This window comes from Scyliorhinus torazame, chromosome 3 (genome assembly GCF_047496885.1).
Source record: "Scyliorhinus torazame isolate Kashiwa2021f chromosome 3, sScyTor2.1, whole genome shotgun sequence".
NCBI classification, from domain to species: domain Eukaryota; kingdom Metazoa; phylum Chordata; class Chondrichthyes; order Carcharhiniformes; family Scyliorhinidae; genus Scyliorhinus; species Scyliorhinus torazame.
This window is the reverse complement of record NC_092709.1, coordinates 366,647,719-366,661,998: the sequence shown is the minus strand read 5'-3', so window position 1 is coordinate 366,661,998 and position 14,280 is coordinate 366,647,719. Positions and strand designations below refer to the sequence as shown.

The 14,280-nt window shown below is 47.4% G+C and overlaps 1 protein-coding gene across 1 annotated transcript in view; it reads right to left on the bottom strand.

The window, feature by feature from the left end:
- LOC140409369 (probable N-acetyltransferase camello) overlaps positions 1 to 14,280 on the bottom strand; it is a 91,316-nt gene that overhangs the window by 34,809 nt on the left and 42,227 nt on the right. The window lies entirely within an intron of this gene.

The window sequence follows — 14,280 nt, the reverse complement described above, 5'->3', positions numbered from 1 at the left end:
CAGTCTGTTCACACACACAGTAACTCAGACTGACCTCAGTCTGTTCACACACACAGTAACTCACACTGACTCAGTCTGTTCACACACACAGTAACTCACACTGACATCAGTCTGTTCACACACACAGTAACTCACACCGACCCCAGTCTGTTCACACACACACAGTAACTCATACTGACCTCAGTCTGTTCACACACACAGTAACTCACACTGACCTCAGTCTGTTCACACACACAGTAACTCACACTGACATCAGTCTGTTCACACACACAGTAACTCACACTGACCTCAGTCTGTTCACACACACACAGTAACTCACACTGACCTCAGTCTGTTCACACACACAGTAACTCACACTGACCTCAGTCTGTTCACACACACAGTAACTCACACTGACCCCAGTCTGTTCACACACACAGTAACTCACACTGACCCCAGTCTGTTCACACACACAGTACTCACACTGACCCCAGTCTGTACACACACACACAGTAACTCACACTGACCTCAGTCTGTTCACACACACACAGTAACTCATACTGACCTCAGTCTGTTCACACACACAGTAACTCAAACTGACCTCAGTCTGTTCACACACACAGTAACTCACACTGACCTCAGTCTGTTCACACACACAGTAACTCACACTGACATCAGTCTGTTCACACACACAGTAACTCACACTGACCTCAGTCTGTTCACACACACACAGTAACTCACACTGACCTCAGTCTGTTCACACACACACAGTAACTCACACTGACCTCAGTCTGTTCACACACACAGTAACTCACACTGATCTCAGTCTGTTCACACACACAGTAACTCACACTGACATCAGTCTGTTCACACATACACAGTAACTCACACTGACCTCAGTCTGTTCACACACACAGTAACTCACACTGACCTCAGTCAGTTCACACACACAGTAACTCACACTGACCTCAGTCTGTTCACACACACAGTAACTCACACTGACCTCAGTCTGTTCACACACACACAGTAACTCACACTGACATCAGTCTGTTCACACACACAGTAACTCACACTGACCCCAGTCTGTTCACACACACAGTAACTCACACTGACCTCAGTCTGTAAACACACACAGTAACTCACACTGACCCCAGTCTGTTCACACACACAGTAACTCACACTGACATCAGTCTGTTCACACACACAGTAACTCACACTGACCCCAGTCTGTTCACACACACACAGTAACTCACACTGACCTCAGTCTGTTCACACACACACAGTAACTCACACTGACCTCAGTCTGTTCACACACACATTAACTCACACTGACCTCAGTCTGTTCACACACACACAGTAACTCATACTGACCTCAGTCTGTTCACACACACAGTAACTCACACTGACCCCAGTCTGTTCACACACACACACAGTAACTCACACTGACCTCAGTCTGTTCACACACACAGTAACTCACACTGACCCCAGTCTGTTCACACACACACAGTAACTCACACTGACCCCAGTCTGTTCACACACACAGTAACTCACACTGACCTCAGTCTGTTCACACACACAGTAACTCACACTGACCTCAGTCTGTTCACACACACTGTAACTCACACTGACCTCAGTCTGTTCACACACACAGTAACTCACACTGACCTCAGTCTGTTCACACACACACAGTAACTCAGACTGACCTCAGTCTGTTCACACACACAGTAACTCACACTGACCCCAGTCTGTTCACACACACAGTAACTCACACCGACCCCAGTCTGTTCACACACACAGTAACTCACACTGACCTCAGTCTGTTCACACACACAGTAACTCACACTGACCTCAGTCTGTTCACACACACACAGTAACTCACACTGACCTCAGTCTGTTCACACACACATTAACTCACACTGACCTCAGTCTGTTCACACACACAGTAACTCACACTGACCTCAGTCTGTTCACACACACACAGTAACTCACACTGACCTCAGTCTGTTCACACACACAGTAACTCACACTGACCTCAGTCTGTTCACACACACAGTAACTCACACTGACCTCAGTCTGTTCACACACACACAGTAACTCACACTGACCCCAGTCTGTTCACACACACAGTAACTTACACTGACCTCAGTCTGTTCACACACACACAGTAACTCACACTGACCTCAGTCTGTTCACACACACAGTAACTCACACTGACCTCAGTCTGTTCACACACACACAGTAACTCACACTGACCTCAGTCTGTTCACACACACAGTAACTCACACTGACCTCAGTCTGTTCACACACACACAGTAACTCACACTGACCTCAGTCTGTTCACACACACAGTAACTCACACTGACCCCAGTCTGTTCACACACACACAGTAACTCACACTGACCTCAGTCTGTTCACACACACAGTAACTCACACTGACCCCAGTCTGTTCACACACACAGTAACTCACACTGACCTCAGTCTGTTCACACACACACAGTAACTCACACTGACCTCAGTCTGTTCACACACACAGTAACTCACACTGACCTCAGTCTGTTCACACACACAGTAACTCACACTGACCTCAGTCTGTTCACACACACACAGTAACTCACACTGACCTCAGTCTGTTCACACACACACTGTAACTCACACTGACCTCAGTCTGTTCACCAACACAGTAACTGACACTGACCTCAGTCTGTTCACACACACAGTAACTGACACTGACCCCAGTCTGTTCACACACACACAGTAACTCACACTGACCTCAGTCTGTTCACACACACACAGTAACTCACACTGACCTCAGTCTGTTCACACACACAGTAACTCACACTGACCACAGTCTGTTCACACACACACAGTAACTCACACTGACCTCAGTCTGTTCACACACACAGTAACTCACACTGACCTCAGTCTGTTCACACACACAGTAACTCACACTGACCTCAGTCTGTTCACACACACACAGTAACTCACACTGACCTCAGTCTGTTCACACACACAGTAACTCACACTGATCTCAGTCTGTTCACACACACAGTAACTCACACTGACATCAGTCTGTTCACACACACACAGTAACTCACACTGACCTCAGTCTGTTCACACACACAGTAACTCACACTGACCTCAGTCAGTTCACACACACAGTAACTCACACTGACCTCAGTCTGTTCACACACACAGTAACTCACACTGACCTCAGTCTGTTCACACACACACAGTAACTCACACTGACATCAGTCTGTTCACACACACAGTAACTCACACTGACCCCAGTCTGTTCACACACACAGTAACTCACACTGACCTCAGTCTGTTAACACACACAGTAACTCACACAGACCCCAGTCTGTTCACACACACAGTAACTCACACTGACATCAGTCTGTTCACACACACAGTAACTCACACTGACCCCAGTCTGTTCACACACACACAGTAACTCACACTGACCTCAGTCTGTTCACACACACACAGTAACTCACACTGACCTCAGTCTGTTCACACACACATTAACTCACACTGACCTCAGTCTGTTCACACACACACAGTAACTCATACTGACCTCAGTCTGTTCACACACACAGTAACTCACACTGACCCCAGTCTGTTCACACACACACACAGTAACTCACACTGACCTCAGTCTGTTCACACACACAGTAACTCACACTGACCCCAGTCTGTTCACACACACACAGTAACTCACACTGACCCCAGTCTGTTCACACACACAGTAACTCACACTGACCTCAGTCTGTTCACACACACACAGTAACTCACACTGACCTCAGTCTGTTCACACACACAGTAACTCACACTGACCTCAGTCTGTTCACACACACTGTAACTCACACTGACCTCAGTCTGTTCACACACACAGTAACTCACACTGACCTCAGTCTGTTCACACACACACAGTAACTCAGACTGACCTCAGTCTGTTCACACACACAGTAACTCACACTGACCCCAGTCTGTTCACACACACAGTAACTCACACCGATCCCAGTCTGTTCACACACACAGTAACTCACACTGACCTCAGTCTGTTCACACACACAGTAACTCACACTGACCTCAGTCTGTTCACACACACACAGTAACTCACACTGACCTCAGTCTGTTCACACACACATTAACTCACACTGACCTCAGTCTGTTCACACACACAGTAACTCACACTGACCTCAGTCTGTTCACACACACACAGTAACTCACACTGATCTCAGTCTGTTCACACACACAGTAACTCACACTGACCTCAGTCTGTTCACACACACAGTAACTCACACTGACCTCAGTCTGTTCACACACACACAGTAACTCACACTGACCCCAGTCTGTTCACACACACAGTAACTCACACTGACCTCAGTCTGTTCACACACACACAGTAACTCACACTGACCTCAGTCTGTTCACACACACAGTAACTCACACTGACCTCAGTCTGTTCACACACACAGTAACTCACACTGACCTCAGTCTGTTCACACACACAGTAACTCACACTGACCTCAGTCTGTTCACACACACACAGTAACTCACACTGACCTCAGTCTGTTCACACACACAGTAACTCACACTGACCCCAGTCTGTTCACACACACACAGTAACTCACACTGACCTCAGTCTGTTCACACACACAGTAACTCACACTGACCCCAGTCTGTTCACACACACAGTAACTCACACTGACCTCAGTCTGTTCACACACACACAGTAACTCACACTGACCTCAGTCTGTTCACACACAACACAGTAACTCACACTGACCTCAGTCTGTTCACACACACAGTAACTCACACTGACCTCAGTCTGTTCACACACACACAGTAACTCACACTGACCTCAGTCTGTTCACACACACACAGTAACTCACACTGACCTCAGTCTGTTCACCAACACAGTAACTGACACTGACCTCAGTCTGTTCACACACACAGTAACTGACACTGACCCCAGTCTGTTCACACACGCACAGTAACTCACACTGACCTCAGTCTGTTCACACACACACAGTAACTCACACTGACCTCAGTCTGTTCACACACACAGTAACTCACACTGACCACAGTCTGTTCACACACACACAGTAACTCACACTGACCTCAGTCTGTTCACACACACAGTAACTCACACTGACCCCAGTCTGTTCACACACACACACAGTAACTCACACTGACCTCAGTCTGTTCACACACACACACAGTAACTCACACTGACCTCAGTCTGTTCACACACACAGTAACTGACACTGACCTCAGTCTGTTCACACACACAGTAACTCACACTGACCTCAGTCTGTTCACACACACACAGTAACTCACACTGACCTCAGTCTGTTCACACACACAGTAACTCACACTGACCTCAGTCTGTTCACCAACACAGTAACTGACACTGACCTCAGTCTGTTCACACACACAGTAACTCACACTGACCTCAGTCTGTTCACACACACACAGTAACTCACACTGACCTCAGTCTGTTCACACACACAGTAACTCACACTGACCTCAGTCTGTTCACACACACAGTAACTCACACTGACCTCAGTCTGTTCACACACACACAGTAACTCACACTGACCTCAGTCTGTTCACACACACACAGTAACTGACACTGACCTCAGTCTGTTCACACACACAGTAACTCACACTGACCCCAGTCTGTTCACACACACAGTAACTCACACTGACCTCAGTCTGTTCACACACACAGTAACTCACACTGACCTAAGTCTGTTCACACACACACAGTAACTCACACTGACCTCAGTCTGTTCACACACACAGTAACTCACACTGACCTCAGTCTGTTCACCAACACAGTAACTGACACTGACCTCAGTCTGTTCACACACACAGTAACTCACACTGACCTCAGTCTGTTCACACACAAACTCACACTGACCCCAGTCTGTTCACACACACACAGTAACTCACACTGACCTCAGTCTGTTCACACACACAGTAACTCACACTGACCCCAGTCTGTTCACACACACAGTAACTCACACTGACCTCAGTCTGTTCACACACACACAGTAACTCACACTGACCTCAGTCTGTTCACACACACACAGTAACTCACACTGACCTCAGTCTGTTCACACACACAGTAACTCACACTGACCTCAGTCTGTTCACACACACACAGTAACTCACACTGACCTCAGTCTGTTCACACACACACAGTAACTCACACTGACCTCAGTCTGTTCACCAACACAGTAACTGACACTGACCTCAGTCTGTTCACACACACAGTAACTGACACTGTCCCCAGTCTGTTCACACACACACAGTAACTCACACTGACCTCAGTCTGTTCACACACACACAGTAACTCACACTGACCTCAGTCTGTTCACACACACAGTAACTCACACTGACCACAGTCTGTTCACACACACACAGTAACTCACACTGACCTCAGTCTGTTCACACACACAGTAACTCACACTGACCCCAGTCTGTTCACACACACAGTAACTCACACTGACCTCAGTCTGTTCACACACACACAGTAACTCACACTGACCTCAGTCTGTTCACACACACACAGTAACTCACACTGACCTCAGTCTGTTCACACACACAGTAACTGACACTGACCTCAGTCTGTTCACACACACAGTAACTGACACTGACCCCAGTCTGTTCACACACACACAGTAACTCACACTGACCTCAGTCTGTTCACACACACACAGTAACTCACACTGACCTCAGTCTGTTCACGCACACAGTAACTCACACTGACCTCAGTCTGTTCACACACACAGTAACTCACACTGACCTCAGTCTGTTCACACACACAGTAACTCACACTGACCCCAGTCTGTTCACACACACAGTAACTCACACTGACCACAGTCTGTTCACACACACACAGTAACTCACACTGACCTCAGTCTGTTCACACACACAGTAACTCACACTGACCTCAGTCTGTTCACACACACAGTAACTCACACTGACCTCAGTCTGTTCACACACACACAGTAACTCACACTGACCTCAGTCTGTTCACACACACACAGTAACTCACACTGACCTCAGTCTGTTCACCAACACAGTAACTGACACTGACCTCAGTCTGTTCACACACACAGTAACTGACACTGACCCCAGTCTGTTCACACACACACAGTAACTCACACTGACCTCAGTCTGTTCACACACACACAGTAACTCACACTGACCTCAGTCTGTTCACACACACAGTAACTCACACTGACCACAGTCTGTTCACACACACACAGTAACTCACACTGACCTCAGTCTGTTCACACACACAGTAACTCACACTGACCTCAGTCTGTTCACACACACACAGTAACTCACACTGACCTCAGTCTGTTCACACACACAGTAACTCACACTGACCCCAGTCTGTTCACACACACAGTAACTCACACTGACCTCAGTCTGTTCACACACACACAGTAACTCACACTGACCCCAGTCTGTTCACACACACAGTAACTCACACTGACCTCAGTCTGTTCACACACACACAGTAACTCACACTGACCCCAGTCTGTTCACACACACACAGTAACTCACACTGACCTCAGTCTGTTCACACACACAGTAACTCACACTGACCTCAGTCTGTTCACACACACAGTAACTGACACTGACCTCAGTCTGTTCACACACACAGTAACTCACACTGACCTCAGTCTGTTCACACACACACAGTAACTCACACTGACCTCAGTCTGTTCACACACACAGTAACTCACACTGACCTCAGTCTGTTCACCAACACAGTAACTGACACTGACCTCAGTCTGTTCACACACACAGTAACTCACACTGACCTCAGTCTGTTCACACACACACAGTAACTCACACTGACCTCAGTCTGTTCACACACACAGTAACTCACACTGACCTCAGTCTGTTCACACACACAGTAACTCACACTGACCTCAGTCTGTTCACACACACACAGTAACTCACACTGACCTCAGTCTGTTCACACACACACAGTAACTGACACTGACCTCAGTCTGTTCACACACACAGTAACTCACACTGACCCCAGTCTGTTCACACACACAGTAACTCACACTGACCTCAGTCTGTTCACACACACAGTAACTCACACTGACCTCAGTCTGTTCACACACACACAGTAACTCACACTGACCTCAGTCTGTTCACACACACAGTAACTCACACTGACCTCAGTCTGTTCACACACAAACTCACACTGACCCCAGTCTGTTCACACACACAGTAACTCACACTGACCTCATTCTGTTCACACACACAGTAACTCACACTGACCCCAGTCTGTTCACACACACACAGTAACTCACTCTGACCTCAGTCTGTTCACACACACAGTAACTCACACTGACCTCAGTCTGTTCACACACACAGTAACTCAAACTGACCTCAATCTGTTCACACACACACAGTAACTCACACTGATCTCAGTCTGTTCACACACACAGTAACTCACACTGACCCCAGTCTGTTCACACACACAGTAACTCACACTGACCTCAGTCTGTTCACACACACAGTAACTCACACTGACCTCAATCTGTTCACACACACACAGTAACTCACACTGACCTCAGTCTGTTCACACACACACAGTAACTCACACTGACCTCAGTCTGTTCACACACACAGTAACTCACACTGACCTCAGTCTGTTCACACACACACAGTAACTCACACTGACCTCAGTCTGTTCACACACACACAGTAACTCACACTGACCTCAGTCTGTTCACACACACACAGTAACTCACACTGACCTCAGTCTGTTCACACACACAGTAACTCACACTGACCTCAGTCTGTTCACACACACAGTAACTCACACTGACCCCAGTCTGTTCACACACACAGAAACTCACACTGACCTCAGTCTGTTCACACACACAGTAACTCACACTGACCTCAGTCTGTTCACACACACAGTAACTCGCACTGACCTCAGTCTGTTCACACACACAGTAACTCACACTGACCTCAGTCTGTTCACACACACACAGTAACTCACACTGACCTCAGTCTGTTCACACACACAGTAACTCACACTGACCTCAGTCTGTTCACACACACACAGTAACTCACACTGACCTCAGTCTGTTCACACACACAGTAACTCACACTGACCTCAGTCTGTTCACACACACAGTAACTCACACTGACCTCAGTCTGTTCACACACACAGTAACTCACACTGACCTCAATCTGTTCACACACACACAGTAACTCACACTGACCTCAATCTGTTCATACACACACAGTAACTCACACTGACCTCAGTCTGTTCACACACACACAGTAACTCACACTGACCTCAGTCTGTTCACACACACAGTAACTCACACTGACCTCAGTCTGTCCACACACACACAGTAACTCACACTGACCTCAGTCTGTTCACACACACACAGTAACTCACACTGACCTCAGTCTGTTCACACACACAGTAACTCACACTGACCTCAGTCTGTTCACACACACAGTAACTGACACTGACCCCAGTCTGTTCACACACACAGTAACTCACACTGACCTCAGTCTGTTCACACACACACAGTAACTCACACTGACCTCAGTCTGTTCACACACACAGTAACTCACACTGACCTCGGTCTGTTCACACACACAGTAACTCACACTGACCTCAGTCTGTTCACACACACAGTAACTCACACTGACCTCAGTCTGTTCACACACACAGTAACTCACACTGACCTCAGTCTGTTCACCAACACAGTAACTGACACTGACCTCAGTCTGTTCACACACACAGTAACTCACACTGACCTCAGTCTGTTCACACACAAACTCACACTGACCCCAGTCTGTTCACACACACAGTAACTCACACTGACCCCAGTCTCTTCACACACACAGTAACTCACACTGACCTCAGTCTGTTCACACACACAGTAACTCACACTGACATCAGTCTGTTCACACACACACAGTAACTCACACTGACCCCAGTCTGTTCACACACACAGTAACTCACACTGACCTCAGTCTGTTCACACACACAGTAACTCACACTGACCCCAGTCTGTTCACACACACAGTAACTCACACTGACCTCAGTCTGTTCACACACACACAGTAACTCACACTGACCTCAGTCTGTTCACACACACACAGTAACTCACACTGACCTCAGTCTGTTCACACACACAGTAACTCACACTGACCTCAATCTGTTCACACACACACAGTAACTCACACTGACCTCAGTCTGTTCACACACACACAGTAACTCACACTGACCTCAGTCTGTTCACCAACACAGTAACTGACACTGACCTCAGTCTGTTCACACACACAGTAACTGACACTGACCCCAGTCTGTTCACACACACACAGTGACTCACACTGACCTCAGTCTGTTCACACACACACAGTAACTCACACTGACCTCAGTCTGTTCACACACACAGTAACTCACACTGACCACAGTCTGTTCACACACACACAGTAACTCACACTGACCTCAGTCTGTTCACACACACAGTAACTCACACTGACCCCAGTCTGTTCACACACACAGTAACTCACACTGACCTCAGTCTGTTCACACACACACATTAACTCACACTGACCTCAGTCTGTTCACACACACACAGTAACTCACACTGACCTCAGTCTGTTCACACACACAGTAACTCACACTGACCTCAGTCTGTTCACACACACACAGTAACTCACACTGACCTCAGTCTGTTCACACACACACAGTAACTCACACTGACCTCAGTCTGTTCACCAACACAGTAACTGACACTGACCTCAGTCTGTTCACACACACAGTAACTGACACTGACCCCAGTCTGTTCACACACACACAGTAACTCACACTGACCTCAGTCTGTTCACACACACAGTAACTCACACTGACCTCAGTCTGTTCACACACACAGTAACTCACACTGACCTCAGTCTGTTCACACACACAGTAACTCACACTGACCTCAGTCTGTTCACACACACACAGTAACTCACACTGACCTCAGTCTGTTCACACACACAGTAACTCACACTGACCACAGTCTGTTCACAAACACACAGTAACTCACACTGACCTCAGTCTGTTCACACACACAGTAACTCACACTGACCTCAGTCTGTTCACACACACAGTAACTCACACTGACCCCAGTCTGTTCACACACACACAGTAACTCACACTGACCTCAGTCTGTTCACACACACAGTAACTCACACTGACCTCAGTCTGTTCACACACACAGTAACTGACACTGACCTCAGTCTGTTCACACACACAGTAACTCACACTGACCTCAGTCTGTTCACACACACACAGTAACTCACACTGACCTCAGTCTGTTCACACACACAGTAACTCACACTGACCTCAGTCTGTTCACCAACACAGTAACTGACACTGACCTCAGTCTGTTCACACACACAGTAACTCACACTGACCTCAGTCTGTTCACACACACACAGTAACTCACACTGACCTCAGTCTGTTCACACACACAGTAACTCACACTGACCTCAGTCTGTTCACACACACAGTAACTCACACTGACCTCAGTCTGTTCACACACACACAGTAACTCACACTGACCTCAGTCTGTTCACACACACACAGTAACTGACACTGACCTCAGTCTGTTCACACACACAGTAACTCACACTGACCCCAGTCTGTTCACACACACAGTAACTCACACTGACCTCAGTCTGTTCACACACACAGTAACTCACACTGACCTCAGTCTGTTCACACACACACAGTAACTCACACTGACCTCAGTCTGTTCACACACACAGTAACTCACACTGACCTCAGTCTGTTCACCAACACAGTAACTGACACTGACCTCAGTCTGTTCACACACACAGTAACTCACACTGACCTCAGTCTGTTCACACACAAACTCACACTGACCCCAGTCTGTTCACACACACAGTAACTCACACTGACCTCATTCTGTTCACACACACAGTAACTCACACTGACCCCAGTCTGTTCACACACACACAGTAACTCACACTGACCTCAGTCTGTTCACACACACAGTAACTCACACTGACCTCAGTCTGTTCACACACACAGTAACTCACACTGACCTCAATCTGTTCACACACACACAGTAACTCACACTGATCTCAGTCTGTTCACACACACAGTAACTCACACTGACCCCAGTCTGTTCACACACACAGTAACTCACACTGACATCAGTCTGTTCACACACACAGTAACTCACACTGACCTCAATCTGTTCACACACACACAGTAACTCACACTGACCTCAGTCTGTTCACACACACACAGTAACTCACACTGACCTCAGTCTGTTCACACACACAGTAACTCACACTGACCTCAGTCTGTTCACACACACAGTAACTCACACTGACCTCAATCTGTTCACACACACACAGTAACTCACACTGACCTCAGTCTGTTCACACACACACAGTAACTCACACTGACCTCAGTCTGTTCACACACACACAGTAACTCACACTGACCTCAGTCTGTTCACACACACAGTAACTCACACTGACCTCAGTCTGTTCACACACACAGTAACTCACACTGACCTCAGTCTGTTCACACACACAGTAACTCACACTGACCTCAGTCTGTTCACACACACACAGTAACTCACACTGACCTCAGTCTGTTCACACACACAGTAACTCACACTGACCTCAGTCTGTTCACACACACACAGTAACTCACACTGACCTCAGTCTGTTCACACACACAGTAACTCACACTGACCTCAGTCTGTTCACACACACAGTAACTCACACTGACCTCAATCTGTTCACACACACACAGTAACTCACACTGACCTCAGTCTGTTCACACACACACAGTAACTCACACTGACCTCAGTCTGTTCACACACACAGAAACTCACACTGACCTCAGTCTGTTCACACACACAGTAACTCACACTGACCTCAGTCTGTTCACACACACAGTAACTCACACTGACCTCAGTCTGTTCACACACACAGTAACTCACACTGACCTCAGTCTGTTCACACACACACAGTAACTCACACTGACCTCAGTCTGTTCACACACACAGTAACTCACACTGACCTCAGTCTGTTCACACACACACAGTAACTCACACTGACCTCAGTCTGTTCACACACACAGTAACTCACACTGACCTCAGTCTGTTCACACACACAGTAACTCACACTGACCTCAGTCTGTTCACACACACAGTAACTCACACTGACCTCAATCTGTTCACACACACACAGTAACTCACACTGACCTCAATCTGTTCACACACACACAGTAACTCAAACTGACCTCAGTCTGTTCACACACACACAGTAACTCACACTGACCTCAGTCTGTTCACACACACAGTAACTCACACTGACCTCAGTCTGTTCACACACACACAGTAACTCACACTGACCTCAGTCTGTTCACACACACACAGTAACTCACACTGACCTCAGTCTGTTCACACACACAGTAACTCACACTGACCTCAGTCTGTTCACACACACAGTAACTGACACTGACCCCAGTCTGTTCACACACACAGTAACTCACACTGACCTCAGTCTGTTGACACACACACAGTAACTCACACTGACCTCAGTCTGTTCACACACACAGTAACTCACACTGACCTCGGTCTGTTCACACACACAGTAACTCACACTGACCTCAGTCTGTTCACACACACAGTAACTCTCACTGACCTCAGTCTGTTCACACACACACAGTAACTCACACTGACCTCAGTCTGTTCACAAACACACAGTAACTGACACTGACCTCAGTCTGTTCACACACACAGTAACTCACACTGACCCCAGTCTGTTCACACACACAGTAACTCACACTGACCTCAGTCTGTTCACACACACAGTAACTCACACTGACCTCAGTCTGTTCACACACACACAGTAACTCACACTGACCTCAGTCTGTTCACACACACAGTAACTCACACTGACCTCAGTCTGTTCACCAACACAGTAACTCACACTGACCTCAGTCTGTTCACACACACAGTAACTCACACTGACCTCAGTCTGTTCACACACACAGTAACTCACACTGACCTCAGTCTGTTCACACACACAGTAACTCTCACTGACCTCAGTCTGTTCACACACACACAGTAACTGACACTGACCTCAGTCTGTTCACACACACAGTAACTCACACTGACCCCAGTCTGTTCACACACACAGTAACTCACACTGACCTCAGTCTGTTCACTCACACAGTAACTCACACTGACC